The sequence below is a fragment of the Notamacropus eugenii genome, chromosome 2 (genome assembly GCF_028372415.1).
Source record: "Notamacropus eugenii isolate mMacEug1 chromosome 2, mMacEug1.pri_v2, whole genome shotgun sequence".
NCBI lineage: Eukaryota > Metazoa > Chordata > Mammalia > Diprotodontia > Macropodidae > Notamacropus > Notamacropus eugenii.
This window is the reverse complement of record NC_092873.1, coordinates 301,826,633-301,838,388: the sequence shown is the minus strand read 5'-3', so window position 1 is coordinate 301,838,388 and position 11,756 is coordinate 301,826,633.

The window sequence follows — 11,756 nt, the reverse complement described above, 5'->3', positions numbered from 1 at the left end:
TTTTGATTTAATGAGATCTCAAAGCTAAAATCTGTACTTTATATTTAAATTGAGTAAATATATCTGATACCAGACAATGTGTTTAAAATTGTGAATTCACTTTAGAATTTCAGTGATTTCTTTTAGAAGCATTAACTCTGTCCATGTGCTCAGACCACGTGGACAAGGGGAAGGTTGCCTCCCCCTCCCCCATATGATTTAAAAGCTGGAATGAGAATGGGAAAGCTTGTCTGGTAGGCCTGGGAGGGGGGAGGGGAACTGGAAGATGGCTTTTCAGTTCTTTAAGGAAGTAGAGTAAAAAAGAGATTATGGGAAGTTATAAATAAAGTTTTCTTTTAAGTAGTAAGAGTATTTGAAAAAAAGGAGGGCTAAAATATTTATCATTAGTCATTATAAATCCAGATTTGATAAGAATGAAGTTAAAAAATCTGTCCTGAAGGAATACAGAGCAGCATCTGAAAATGCTCTTCCTATCAGGATTAAGCAAAAAAATATATTGTTCTTCAGCATTTATGATTTTAAAGTGCTTAACACAAGGATGGGTATATATTCAATGCAACATTAATCTATTGGAATAGGTACACAATTTTTAAATTTGGAGTTTGTTATATATATATATATAGGGATTTTAAAAGGATGTGTAGAAATTTGATAATTTGAAACTTGTATTTGATTATAAATAAGCAGTGAAAATGCTGATGTTTGCTATATGATGGTAGAGTTAACTTCTTTGCTTTAAGAAAGAAGGGTATTCCAGTGCAGACAATTATAGTTAAGATGTGGAGGAACTGGATAATCTGAGTAATGAGACTGAGAGACTTGGAAAGATAAATGTTTTGATTGAAAATATGGAAGGCAGATAAGAAGGTTTGAATAGTTCTGGATGGGCCAGTTTCAGGTGGTTTCAGTAAGTAGTGAGGGTGTGAGGAAATATTTTAAGAAGACAGAAAAATGATGTAACTACATTTGATAAGTAATAGCTCAATTAAATTTGAAAAGACTCTCTGAAGGGATATCAGGTAATAGAGTGTGCTGACATGTTAGCAAGGAAATGAATTATTGTGCAAAGTGATGTGGAAATCCATTCACCTTAATGAGTAATGGCTTATTTTAAGTTTTAAGTACACTGAAATAGTTTAGATTTTTAAGTAAATATACATGTTGTTATGTGAGGAATTACATTGTTAAATTAATGATGAATTGGTTAAAAAAGCTGTTATGAATTCTGTGTAAGAGTTTCTGTATTGTAGAATTCCTGTTGAGAAAATGAGAATCCTTAAAAAAAAAACGTATATATTTTTATATATGCGTGTGATTTTCAAGCCTGCTCCATCTAAGGATATATTAAGCATGTTAAAAAGTTTATTTCTTCTATTAAGAAGGAAGTTTTAGCTAAAATTGTTTTTGTTGTGAATCAAGCATTTACCAAAGATTGTTTGTAAAAGGAAGATTATGGGCAAATGTGCAAAGGCCTTGGTTTTAGATCTTGTAATTTTTGCTAGTTAGGTTCATGAGGGTTTTGTGATAAATTGTAAACTGTTCTTAGGAGAGGAAAGTATTTGTTGTATGAAGAAATGTTTTGTAAAATCTTTTGTATTATTTTTGAAAGGAAATTTGTCATAATAACTTCAGATTTTATGGAGGGGGGGTGGAAGATAAGGAACAAGATAAGGAAGATCAGGAATTTTATGGCTCCAGAAAGCTCTGTGGTAAATTTTAAGACAGTCTTCTGGCCCCATCTCCCTTTTCTTTTGAGGTCCAGTCATTACAGTAGAAGGCCTTTTTAAGATCTGATCTGAACTCAGATGGAGTTCCTAAATATGGAATTTGTTTCAGTGATAAATAATCTCTAGTGATTGGTTTTTAGGACAAATTTAAGATGTGAGTCCTGGTAAAACTTTTGATTAGTGAAGCCTGCCGTCTAATGTATAAGCCTCTGGAATCATACTCAGAGAGGAATGTGACTGTTACAGGCAGAAGTTTGCCTCAGGGCACAATCTTGTCCTTAGCCTGGGATGGAATCCTTCTGGCCCAGTTTCCCCATTGTGGTCCTTTGAAAAGAAATATTTTCCCACTTGACTATTTTTGAGTCTGGTTATAAAGTGGAGAGTCTATCTAATTAGGTTCTTGCTTTTTATCTTCATGGCATGTTTCTATAATCAAAGCAGTTTAAGATGTAAGCACATGCAAGTAGTGGAACCTTGCTGTTTTAATTAATTGGGTAAATGAGTACTCTGGTATGGTCTTGTAAAAGATGAAATCCCTGGGAACATACTTTCTGAATGTAATGGGAAAAATTAGACAAAGAAAAGGAAACCAAAGTATTAATGTGATGTTGTATCATTGTTCTGTAGAACAAGATTGATACTTAAAGTTAACTGTAATTGTATGGAATTGTTGAGGTTAGGGCTACTTGGGACAACCACCCCGTCAAAATAGTAACACACTGGGTCCTGCTCAAATGAATTCAACACAAGCCTTCTTTCAGCTAAAGAAAGTCAAAATTTGTTATCTACAGAGGGATCAAGGTAGGAGACCCTGACTGAGGAAGGGAGGCCCCAGGTGGTCTGGCGGTTCCAGGTATAATCTTGATGGGAGTGACCAATAGCCTGGAGAATTGGATTGATAGGGCATAGTGACAGAGAAAAGCTTATGGGCCTCAGGAGAGTCAGTTCACATGGGGAAATCCAAGGAGCCTTCAAGGTGAGGATTTCCAGGGCCCTTCTAGACAAATGGGACCGAAACACTTTTGGGTAAGGGACAAAGGTTCAAACTTGGAATAAGGTTTTTACATGTTAAAATGACCAATTGGGTAAAAACAATTGACTGAATTAATTACTGAGACTAAATCAAGAGACATCTTCAGTTTAGAGAAAAGAATTTCAGTCTAAGTTTCTTAGAGGCAGGTAACCTCTGGTAATATTTGACATTGATGAAAAAGTTAAATGTTTCTGTTTTAATATGAATTGAGTTCATGAACACAAAGTGAAGTTAGTGTTTGAAGTTATCATATGTGTAGCTCATTCTTTTATACTGAACAGGGTCAGAAAGGGATAGAGTAGTTTGGGAAACAGATATACATCTATTAGAGCAATAACTTCTGTTTTTAATGGTAAATTTGATTTTATGACTGTTATTTAATTAGGAACTAGAAAAAGTATAGAAAGGCATGCAAGCTACTTAAGACTTGCTTCAAAAGATGTTCCTTAGCCAATGTTAAATTATGGTCATACATGAAACTGATTATTGCAGCTTGTCATTTTGAGATTTTATGGGACTATTAACTGACTGTTATTCTTAGTCTAACTCCAGGTATGTAAAGCAAGAAAAGTGATCTGAGCCACTGATCCATGATACCAGTGAGCCTGTGAGATGCTAGTATGAACTGCAAAGAGGTGATCTCATGGGAATGTTGAGAGAGCAGCTGTTTAGCCTGGGCTGAAGTAGGATTCTCCTGACTCAGTTTCCCCACTAACACCTGGCAGACTTTAAGCCTGGCTGAATTCCAGTTGACAATCTACTCCTGCCTGGAATTGACATGAAGTTAAGGAGATGTTGTTTCCCTTTAATGTCCCTACTCTTAGGGACAATTTCCTACAATCAAAAGTTTTGTAAGCTTAATACCAGATCTATTAAATAATAGATGTTCCTGGTAGAGGAACATCTGAGGTTAAGTATAAAATTAAACTACTAAAATTAAGCTTAGGATTTCAGACTTTACAGCAATATGTTAGGGTCCTTTAATTCTTAGTAATAGTGTGGAAACAATCAGGTCAAGGAATTGTGAAGTTAGCATACATAGTTATTGTTTCTTTCAGTTGATTAATGTTGAAAGAAAAATTGTTTGTGGTCTATATTGTAAATGCTTTAAAAGAAGCATCAAATGACCAGAAGTTGGAATTGTTTGATGAGATGATATATACCATGCTAAAAATGATCCTTTATTGTATTTATGTAAGTACTAGAGCCTGTTATTGACTCCTTAGTGAAATCTCATCCTCCTGATGTGGGAAATGAATATGAATTAACGTTAAATGTAAAAGCTGGGTTCTAATGTGAATTTCTTTAACATGACAATTGTCCAAAGTTCTAGTTTTGATTTTGTAAGACTGATAAGTGTGTAAAACTTAGGAATGGTCATCTAAAATTGTATTAAGGTCAGTTTTGTAATAGAGTGGACATCTGGATTTCTACAAGGAGACAAAGGAAAGAAGATGCTGACATGCTGTGCCGAAGCTGACTTGAAGGAGCATCCAGATCAGAAAACTGCATCAGATGATGTTCCTCCCCAGTTTACTGTATGAGATGAAACCTCTGAATGAATAATTCATTGACCTTTGTATTTTGAATCTCTGTATTTGTACTTATGAAAGGGAGCTGCCCCCTTGTAATTTGTCAATGTGTCGATCAACTTTGCTCACTATCATATTCATATGAAGGGAAGAATTCATAGGGGAAAAAATATAAGGAGGTATTTATGGAATTTAGGTGGCAAAACAGCAATGTTAATTTAAAAAGGGGGGGGGATTTTGTGGGAAACAAGAAAGTTCTGTTTTCCACAGTCCTAGGTGATAAGGTTCAGAAACTAATACGCAGGCTCAAGGAGCTGTGTGAGGAAAGGCCAATTAGAGAGGACAACATGAAATCACATGGCCAGGGGACAGCATCACAGGAGAGCCAAACTTCAGAAAACAGTTTAAGAAACCCCATCCTTCTTTTTTATTATTATTTGTTTTTAGTGTTCTATAATCACTTCCATATATCTTAGATTTTCCCCCTCCCTCCCCACTTTTCCCCTTACCTTCCTACTCCCTCCCTGAGATGGCATACAGTTTTATGTAGGTTCTACACATACATTCCTATTAAATACATTTTCACCTTAGCCATATTACATAGAAGAATTAAAATGAATGGGAGAAATCATAAAACAAACCAAAACATAATACAAAAGAAAATGATCTGCTTCATTCTGCAATCAAATTCCATAGTGCTTTTCCTGGATGTGGATTTTGCCTTAAGAGATTGCTGGGAATTATTTAAGTCCTTGCATTGCAATGAAGTACTAAGTATACTAGAAAAATTCCTGTCACACTGTGGTTGGTTCTGTGTACAAAATTCTCCTGGTTCTGCTCCTTTCACTCAGCATCAGTTCATATAAGTCTTTTCAGGCCTCTCAGAAGTCTTCCTGTTCATCATTTCTTATAGCAAAACAGTATTCCATTACATTCATATACCACAATTTATTCAGCCATTCACTTATTGATGGGCATCCCCTTGATTTCCAGTTTTTGACCACCACAAAGAGAGCTGCTATAAATATTTTTGTACATGTGGGACCCTTTCCCATTTTTATGATCTCTTGAGGATACAGTCCTAGAAGCGGTATTGCTGGGTCAAAGAGTATACACATTTTTGTACACCTTTGGTCATAGTTCCAAACTGCTCTCCAGAATGGTTGGATGAGCTCACAGCTCCACCAACAATAAATTAGTGTTCCAACTCTCCCACATCCTCTCCAACATTTATCATTTTCCTGTTCTGTCATGTTTGTCAATTTAATAGGTGTGACGTGGTATCTCAGAGTTGCTTTGATTTGCATCTCTCTAATCAATAGTGATTTAGAGCATTTTTTCATATGACTATAGATAGCTTTAATTTCTTTCTCTGAAAACTGCCTGTTCATATCCTTTGACCATTTATCAATTGGAGGATGACTTGTATTCTTGTACATTTGACTCAGTTCTCTATATATTTTAGAAATGAGGCCTTTATCACAGACACTAGTTGGAAAAATTATTTCCCAGTTTTCTGCTTCCCTCCTAATCTTGGTTGCATTGAATTTGGTTGTGCAAAAACTTTTCAGTTTAATGTAATCAAAATTATCCATTATACACTTCATAATGCTTTCTATCTCTTGTTTAGTCAACAATTCTTCCCTTCTCCATAAATCTGATAAGTACACTATTCCTTGATCCACCAATTTGTCCATAGTATCAATCATTATACCTAGATCATGTACCTATTTGGACTTTATTCTTGTGTACAGTGTCACATATTGGTCTATGCCTAGTTTCTGCCACACTGTTATTCACTGGTACCCAGTTTTCCCTCAGACCCCGGGTGGGCTGAGGCAGTGGCTACACTTTGGAATCTTGGGCATATTTGCCCACGAGAGGAGTCCAGCGGAACCCAGCAAATGAGAGCTGCATAGCCCCAGGTGTCTGCAACAGCTGCTCCTGAGACTATCAGCCCACAGAATAAATGTCTGTAAGTCACCTACTTGAATTTCCGGGAGTCAAAATGGCAGAGTGATCAGTAAATGCTCTCTCTTTCTCTCCCTCCCCTTCTTGACCTTGAAAGAATCATAAAATATTTCCACAGAAAAATCCTGGATTAGTGGGATCAGCAGAAGGGGCAAACAATCTTTTAGAACATGAGGCTAGGAAAATAGTTAAGGAGGATCCCTCTGGCTGGGGGAGAAGGGGACTAGTGCAGGACCAGAGTTGTCCCACACAGCCCTACCTTAGTGAACCAGGAGGAGATTTGGAGCCCAAGGGGAGTGGAGCCTCATAGCCACCAACACTAGGACCCCAGGCATGCCTCAGCACACCAGGGAAAATGGGAAGATACTAAAGCAGCTGGGATCACCAACCACTGAGCTTGACTATGCTCCAGCTCAGCAGAGGAGACCTCCCAAGGCCAGACCATGCCTCCACCACACTTAATAAGTCAGTCCCAGGACAAATCTGGGGAAACACAAAAGGATTTCAGCTGGCCTTTGCTTTCTCACACCAGCCAGCTCAGCACCAGCTTCTTTAGCTTCTAGGTGAAAGAATCAGAGGTGACAACACACAAAGCCTCATCATCATGAGTAAGAAGCAAAGCAGGAAAGAAAAGACCATAGAATCTTTCTATGGGGACAAGGACTAAAACACAGATACCATAGAAGTTAGCATTGTGACTGTACTCTCATATGAAACTTCAGAAGGGACTATGAAGTAGTCACAAGTACAAAGAGCGCTTTTGGAAGAGCTAAAGAAGGATTGTAAAAGCCAAATTAGAGAAATAGAAGAAAAACTGGCCAATGATTTTAAAAGTATGAAAAAGGAATTCACTGAAGAGAACAGCTCCTTACAAAGAAATACTGGACAATTGGACAAGGAAGCTCAAAACCTAACTGGGAAAATTGGACAAATGGAAAAGGAAGTATAAAAACTAACTGGAGAAAATAATTCCTTAAAAAGAATAATTAGACAGATGGAAAAATGAGATGCAAAAGTTAACTGAAGAAAACAATTTGATAAAAATTGGAATTGAGCAAGTAGAAGCTAATGACTCTATGAGATATCAAGCATTAGTCAAACAAAATCTAAAGAATGAAAAGATAGAATAAAATGTAAAATATCTAATTGGAAAAAACAACTAACCTAGAAAATAGATCCAGGAGAGAAAAATCTAAAAATTATTGCCCTTCCAGAAAATTATGATGAAAAAAGGAGCCTGGTCAATATCTGCAAAGAAATCATCAAGGAAAACTGCCCAGAAGTCCTAGATTCAGAGGGCGAAATAGTCATCGAAAGAATCCACCATTCACCTCTTGAAAGGGATGCCAAACTAAAAGTACCAAGGAATATTGTTGCCAAATTCCAGAAATATCAAGTGAAGGAGAAAATACTACAGGCAGCCAGAAAGAAACCATTCAAATATCAAAGAGCCACAGTCAGGACCACACAGGACCTTGCAACTTGTACATTAATAGATCAAAGGAATTGGATTATGATATTCCATAAGGCAAAGGAGCTGGGACTACAACCAAGGATCAATTACCCAGCAAAGTTGAGCATAATATTTTATGCAAGGAGATGGACATTCAGTTAAATAAGGGATTTCCAGACCTTCCTGATAAAGAGGCCAGAACTCAATAGAAAATTCTATTTTCAAACGCAGGTCACAAGAGAAGCATAAAAAGGTAAACGGGAAAAAAACCCCAAAACTTGTTACTCAATATGGACAAACTGTTTACATCCATATAAGGGAAGATGATATTTGAGAATTGTATTTTTATTATGAAATATAAAAGAGATACATGTAGAGGGAGTGAGTATAAAGTAAATAGTGTGATGTTGAAAATGTGATTTAAGAGTGAAAAGGGATTGTAACAGGAGATGTGACAAGGAGGAGGTAGAAAATGGTATATTACATCACAGGAAGAGGCACAAAATTATATTACAGTAGAAGGAAAGTGGGGAGGTAGATGAGCATTGTTTAAGAGGTACTTTCACCTGATTTGATTGAAGGAGGGAATGACAAACTTAAGTACATAATATAATGTAACTAGCTTTATAGGCAGTAGGAGGGGAAGGGGGGAAGAAAGTGTAGGGGAGGCTAAAAGGGAGAGAAGAAGTAGTAAGGGTAAAGGGGAGTAAAAGGGAGAAGGGCTGAAAGAAGGAAGGGAAGACTGTGGGAGGTGGTGGTCAAGAGTTAAAACTATTGTGGAGGGGAAGGTAGAAGGGAGAACTAAAAGCACAAACGGTGGGAAAGAAGATGGAGGGAAAGTCATAGATAGTATTCATAACTGTGAATGTGAATGGGATGAACTCTCCTATAAAATGGAGACAGATAGAAGAATGGATTAAAACCCATAATCCAAAAATATGTTGTTTACAAGAAACACATTTGAAATGGAGGGATACAGGGTAAAGGTAAAAGGCTAGAGTACAATATATTGTGCTTCATCTGATGTAAAAAAAGCAGAGGTTGCAATCCTAATCTCAGACAAAGCAAAAGCAGAAATAGATCTAATTAAAAGAGATAAGGAAGGAAACTATATCCTGCTAAAAGGCACCATAGACAACGAAGCAATATCATTACTAAACATATATGCTCCAAGTGGTATAGCATCCAAATTCTTAGAGGAGAAGTTAAGGGAGTTACAGGAAGAAATAGACAGCAAAACTATACTATTGAGGGACCTCAACCTCCCCCTCTCTGAACTTGATAAATCTAACCTCATAATAAACAAGAAAGCAGTTAAGGATGTGAATAAAACTCTTTATAAGGTAGATATGACAGATCTCTGGAGAAAATTGAATTGGGGGAGGGGGGCAGACCAGACTAGCATGATGAGCACAGACTAGCACAATGAGCATAGAAAAGCATGAGAAGAACAGACTAGTGGAACAGTTCCCAGATTCCTCAGCCCACAAACCCCACAGACAGCTTCAAAGGTCAGTGAGAGGGCTCTGGCAGCTACTATTTTTGGAGCCCTCCATCTAGGGTCTCTGGGGGAATTGAAGGGCTGATCTAATCTCAGCCCTGAGTGACAGCCCTGGGAGACCTTTGCCTAAAGCCCCTGGGGGAATTGAGCCACTGATCTGATTCTCAGCCCTGAGCTCCAACAAAGAGTGAGGAGGAGCACTGACCATGTAGCTGAAGGCTGTTGTGGTGAGGAAATTCAATTTCAGAAAAGTTTTTGGTTGCTCCCAGATCAGTGTGCAGATCAGGAGAGGAGTAAACACCTCTCCCTTGATTGTGCCACCTTGGAGAAAGTGAGAACTTACTCCTCCCCAAGATATACCCTCCTCTCAACAAAGGTCTCAAAAGTCAAGTAACTGGCTGAGAAAATGCCCACAAAAGGGAGAAAAAGTAAGACAATAGAAGAGTACTTTCTTGGTGAACAGGTATTTTCTCCCATCCTTGCTGATGAGGAAGAACAAAGCATAACATCAGAAGTCAAGGCTTCTGTGTCCACCTCCAAAATAAATATGCAATGGTCTCAGGCCATGGAAAAGCTCAAAAAGAATTTTGAAAATCAAATAAAAGAGGTGGAGGAAAAATTGGGAAGAGAAATGAGAGCAATGCCAGAAAATCATGAAAAGCAAGTCAACAGTTTGCTAAAGGAGACCCCAAAAAATGCTGAAGAAAATAACACCTTTAAAAAAGCCTAACTCAACTGGCAAAAGAGGTCCAAAAAAACCAATGAGGAGAAGAATGATTTAAAAAGTAGAATAAGCCAACTGGAAAAGGAGGTTCAAAAGCTCACTGAAGAAAATAGTTCTTAAAAATTAGAATGGAATACTAATGACTTTATGAGAAACCAAGAAATTACAAAACAAAACCAAAAGAATGAAAAAATAGAAGATAATGTGAAATATCTCATTGGAAAGACAACTGACCTGGAAAACAAATCCAGGAGAGACAGTTTAAAAATTATAGGACTACCTGAAAGCCATGATCAGAAAAAGAGCGTAGACATCATCTTCCATGAAATTATCAAGGAAAACTGCCCTGATATTCTAGAACCAGAGGGCAAAATAAATATTGAAAGAATCCACAAATCAACTCCTAAAAGAGATCCAAGAAGAGAAACTCGTAGGAATATTGTAACCAAATTCCAGAGTTCCTAGGTCAAGGAGAAAATATTGTAAGCAGACAGAAAGAAACAGTTTGAGTATTGTGGAAATACAATCAGGATAACACAGGATCTGGCAGCTTCTACATTAAGGTATCATAGGGCTTGGAATATGATATTCCAGAAGTCAAAGGAACTAGGATTAAGACCAAGAATCACCTACCCAGCAAAACTGAGTATAACTTCAGGGGGAAAAATGGTCATTCAGTGGTATAGAGGAGTTTTAAGCATTATTGATGAAAAGAACAGAACTGAATAGAAAATTTGACTTTCAAACACAAGAATCAAGAGAAGCATGAAAAAGTAAACAGGAAAGAGAAAATGTAAATGACTTTCTAAAGTTGAACTGTTTACATTCCTAAATGTAAAGATAATATTTGTAACTCTTGAGACTTTTTTCAGTATGTGAGTAGTTGGAGGGATTATATACACACACACATACACACACACATACAGACAAAGAACACAGGGTGAGTTGAATAAGAAGGGATGATATCTAAAAAAATAAAATTGAGAGGTGAGAGAGAATATATTGGGATTAGAAAGGGAGAAATAGAATGGGGTAAATTATCACACATCAAAGAGACAACAAAACCTTCTTCAGTGGAGGAGAAAAGGGAGGATGGGAGAGGGAAAAAGGGAAGCCTATGCTCTTCACATTTGGCTTGAGGAAATGACATGCTCACTTAGTTCTGTATGAAAGTATATCCTGCACTACAGGAGGGTAGGAGAGAAGGGGACAAGTGGGGTGAAGGGGATGATAGAAGGGAGAGCAAATGGGAGAAGTGCATAATCATAAGTAAACACTTTTGGGGAGGAACAAGGTCAAAAGAGAGAACAGAATAAATGGGGGGGCAGGATAGTTAGTCTTACACAACATGACTATTATGGAAGTCTTTTGCAAAACCAAAAAAAAGAAAATTGAATGGGGATAGAAAGGAATATACCTTTTTTCTCAGTGGTACATGGCACATATACAAAAATTGACCATGTACTAGGGCATAAAATCTTCACAGTCCAATGCAGAAAGGCAGAGATAGTCAATGCATCCTTCTCAGATCATAATGCAATAAAAATCCTATGTAGTAAAAGGCCATGAAAAGATAGACCAAAAATTAATTGGAATATAAATAATCTCATCTTAAAGAATGAGAGAGTTAAACAATAAATCATTGAAACAATTAACAACTTCATTCAAGAGAATGACAATAATGAGACAACCTACCAAATCTTATGGGATATTGCAAAAGCAGTTCTTAGGGGAAGCTTTATAGCTTTGAATGCCTACATGCATAAAATAGAGAAAGAGGAGAGCAATGACTTGGGCATGCAGCTGAAAAAGCTA